This window comes from Rutidosis leptorrhynchoides, chromosome 5 (assembly GCF_046630445.1).
Source record: "Rutidosis leptorrhynchoides isolate AG116_Rl617_1_P2 chromosome 5, CSIRO_AGI_Rlap_v1, whole genome shotgun sequence".
NCBI classification, from domain to species: Eukaryota; Viridiplantae; Streptophyta; class Magnoliopsida; order Asterales; family Asteraceae; genus Rutidosis; species Rutidosis leptorrhynchoides.
In genome coordinates this window covers 381428306-381432751 of record NC_092337.1, presented here as the reverse complement: position 1 = coordinate 381432751, position 4446 = coordinate 381428306, and the positions used below count along the sequence as shown (strand labels likewise).

At 31.2% G+C, this 4446-nt stretch overlaps 1 non-coding gene across 1 annotated transcript; it reads right to left on the bottom strand.

Annotated features, from left to right (window-relative positions):
• Positions 1 to 3923: 3923 nt before the first annotated feature.
• LOC139850820 (small nucleolar RNA R71) lies at positions 3924 to 4030 on the bottom strand. Its single transcript, XR_011760198.1, has one exon. It is a non-coding gene; the product is annotated as a small nucleolar RNA R71 (small nucleolar RNA).
• Between the last annotated feature and the right edge of the window lie 416 nt (positions 4031 to 4446).

Below are 4446 nucleotides of genomic sequence, written 5' to 3'. Positions count from 1 at the left end.
TTGTGAACGGATACGTATATGTGTAGATTTGGGTAGTATTGTTAATGACTGCTGAATCTAAATTGAAGAATGTACAGTGTAACTTATTAATGTGAAAACTAAATATTTCTCGGGTATTACCTAACCGTAAAAATATTTTCACCATTAACAGTTTGTACAAATGAATTTTTAATTACAATCTTTATGAAAATATACTTACATGTATATTTTCTTCAGATGTAATCATGGATTTAATGAGTTAATATACTATTAAACTCATCTGATTTACGGTTAGAACTAGAGTACATGATCTCTAAAACATTAGAGATTTCATAATCGCCATGTCAAACAAAAATAAATGAGGTAGAACGATGCGTAGAACGAAGATAATCGATGTAGAACGATATGTAGAACGAAGATCATACTCGAAGTACAGATGGTAATATTGAGGCGTTTGATGTTGAGGCTTGTGTTATTGGTGGTACTGGTGCCAATGCTGGTGGTACTGTTGGTGCCGGTGATGCTGCTGGTGCTTGTAAGTTTTGCACCATGTTCTCCAAAGCCACTGCTCGAGCGCGAAGCTCGTTGACTTCTTCTATTACTCCGGGATAATTGGTGGTTTGAAATGAGCGAATGAATAAGGTTTTGAATTTGAGATAGTTGATAATGCTAAAAACGAACATATATTTCATAGCATTATCCTTCAAGAAAGACAAGCTTTTAGTTGCAATTGTTCTATTTACAAGTGATATTCGTTAAAATAATAAAAGGTGAAGACAAAAGACAGATTCGACGATTTGAAGATGCAAACAACCAAAACGCTAAAGAGTACAAAGTACAATCCAAGTGGTTCAATTTATTGATGAGAAATGTCTCAAAATTACAAGAGTACAAGCCACAAAACGTAAAGTACAAGATATTAAATCGTACGCAACGACGTTCGAAAATCCGGAACCGGGACATAAACCAACTATCAACGCGCGACGCAACGGAGCTAAAATTACAAGTCAACTATGCACACGAATATAATATAATATATAAATAATTCTATAAATTATATATTAAAATAAAAACTGTCGGCAAACAAGAAAACAAAAGATTGTGAGCTGTTCCAAGACTCCATGCGATTGCATGGCAGATGCAACGGAAGCCCATGCGATCGCATGGCCCCAAAAGCATGGCCAGCTCTATAAATTCAACATTTTTCGGACGAATTTAGTACACCGAATTCAATCTTCTCCCTAACTCTCTCAATATATATATATAAATATATATTATATATATATATATATATATATATATATATATATATATATATATATATATATATATATATATATATATATATATATAATTTTAATTTTAATTTAAGATTAATAATAATAAGGTTATGATTGCGAATGTTGTAAGTTTGTAAGTCAAAATTCTGTCCGTGTAACGCTACGCTATTAATAATCATTGTAAGTTATGTTCAACCTTTTTAAATTAATGTCTCGTAGCTAAGTTATTATTATGCTTATTTAAGCCAAAGTAATCATGATATTGGACTAAATATTAAAGACGGAGTTATTGGGTTTTGGACCATAATTGGGGTTTGGACAAAAGACTGACACTTGTGGAAATTGGACTATGGGCTATTAATGGGCTTTATATTTGTTTAACTGAATGATAGTTCGTTAATTTAATATAGAGATTTACAATTTGAGGTAATTATAAATAACCACATACACTCGATCGGACACGATGGGCGGGATATTTATAAATACTAATAATCGTTCATTTAACCGGACTTACTAAAAACTACAGTACTTTACGATTAGGTACACTGCCTATAGTGTTGTAGCAAGGTTTAGGTATATCCACTCTATAAATAAATAAATAACTTGTGTAAAATTGTATCGTATTTAATAGTATTTTGCAATAAAAATATAACTATTTCATATACACCTCGCATAACATCAAGTATTTTTGGCGCCGCTGTCGGGGAACTTCAACAACGCCTAAAGCGAAACGCTATTAAAAAAAATATTAGTTTTTAAGCTATTTTTGTAAAAATATAATTTTATATAAGTTTTAAAATACAAAAATATAAAAGAAAAATATATTTCTATTTAAATTAAAAAGTTTATATTTTTATTTTTCTTTTGTTAAAAATTAAAACTAATAAGTATTTTTTTAAAAATATAAGTTTTTTATTACATATTATTTTTTTATATAAATTAAAAAAATAATAATAAATTAAAAGTAAACGGGCCTGATACTATAGCAGCCCATAATCTGGCCTGGTATCCGTCCCCATGCGACCGCATGATAATCACACACTCAATCCATGCGATCGCATGGATTGATTTGACTGGCCAGGTACCTTAGCCGACAGAATTCGGGTTTACTTTAATTTAATTATTATTATTATTAACCCTAATTAGGTTTTAGTTATTTAATTTGTTTTTAATTTTAAGTTTGAATTTATAACTTATAATATTAAGTTTTTATTAATTATATAAAATTAATACTTTTATAAAAAAATAATATTTTTATAAAAATAAGTAATTTTATTACTTTTTATATTTTTTTATAAATTGTATATTTTAATCGTCTAATTCGTAATTTGTATTTTTATCGTTCATAATTAGTTCGTAACTTAGTATTTTGCCATAGTTATTTCTATTTCTAGATTCTTAGGCTTTGACGTAAAATCCCTTAAGTACTTTTTTTTAGACTAAGATTTAGGTGCTTTAGAATTTTACGACGTCGCTTATCGCTTTAGTATTTAATAGATTTTAGTGCCTAATTAAGTTATTGCCATTTTGGATATAGAACTCCTTTTAAGCTTTAATTTCTTTAGACGTAATTTTTAATATTTAGTTTTTAGACTTTTTAGTTTCGACACTTTACTTTCTTATTATTATTTTTCGACCTTTTATTTTTTCGACGTTTTTTGACGCACTCTTTTTCTTTCTTATTTCTCGACGCTCTAGTTTTTAGGACATAGAATTTTCTTTATCTTCTTTAAACTTCGACGAAAAATTATTTTAAGCGGTTAAATTGATAGACATCCAAAATTTTTTGATTCGTAGTAATAGTGGGATTTGTTAGTGGCGAGTTGTGGGCTTCCGATTTAAAGGGTCCTGGCTACCTGCTGCATCTATTGGCTATTCGAAACGTGGGAAAAATCAGAAAAGTGTATTAATTTGATAACTTATATAATATTTACCTTTTATAACTAATAGGATATTCAGTGAATGCACCGAGCAAAACGTTCACCACCTTTCATACGTTCACCACCTGTAACTCGATCAAGACATCTAGCTAATATTGTCGCCGTTGATTTTTCTTTAGAATCGTCATCTAGTCAACCAAGTACTCCAATTCAAATTTCCGATAATCCATTTTTTGAACCCGACCTCATAATTGAGAATCCGGAGGATATTCAGGGACAATTCAGAGATCCTGAACCACTAATCATTCCTCCTGAACCACAAATTACTCATCCAGAGATTGTCGAGGAAGAAACCATTAAATCAGAATCCTCTAGTGATTCAAATTTAACAATTTCAATCATGGAAAATCTGGAACCTCTAAGTATAGAAGATCGAATGAGGGCTAAATGCACTGGCCAAGGTCATGCAATTACTCAACCAGACATTAATGCACCAGATTATGAAATCAAAGGACAAATCCTACACATGGTAACTAATCAATGCCAATTTAGTGGTGCACCGAAGGAGGATCCAAACGAACATCTTCGTACCTTTAATAGGATCTGTACTCTATTCAAAATCAGAGAAGTTTAGGATGAACAGATCTATCTCATATTATTTCCCTGGACTTTAAAGGGAGAAGACAAAGATTGGTTAGAATTGTTACCTGAAGGGGCGATTGATAAATGGGATGTGTTAGTTGAAAAATTTCTTAAACAATTCTTTTCGGCATCTAAAGCCGTGAGACTTCATGGAGAAATTGTTACGTTCACACAAAAGCTAAATGAAACTCTATATGAGGCGTGGATAAGATTCAAAAAGTTGTTGAGAGGATGTCCGCAACATGGTTTAGACACTTATTAAATAGTACAAATATTCTACCAAGGATGCGACATTACTACACGAAAAGACATCGACATAGCAGCTGGTGGTTCCATTATGAAGAAAATCGCAATTGAAGCTTACAAAATTATTGATAAAGACATCGTTAGATCATCTAAAGCTGCTAGAGCCGATTCTAGCCATGACTTTGATTCCATTTCCGCAAAGTTAGATGCTTTTGAGAGATGAATGGAAAAGATGACTAAAGACATTCATGCAATACGAATTAGTTGTGAGCAGTGTGGAGGACCACATTTGACAAAATATTGTCTCAGTATTGAACAAACAATGGAACAAAGAGAGAATATTTCATACATGAACCAAAGGCCTGGAAATAATTATCAAAATAATTATCAACCGCCAAGACCAAACTACAATCAAAATC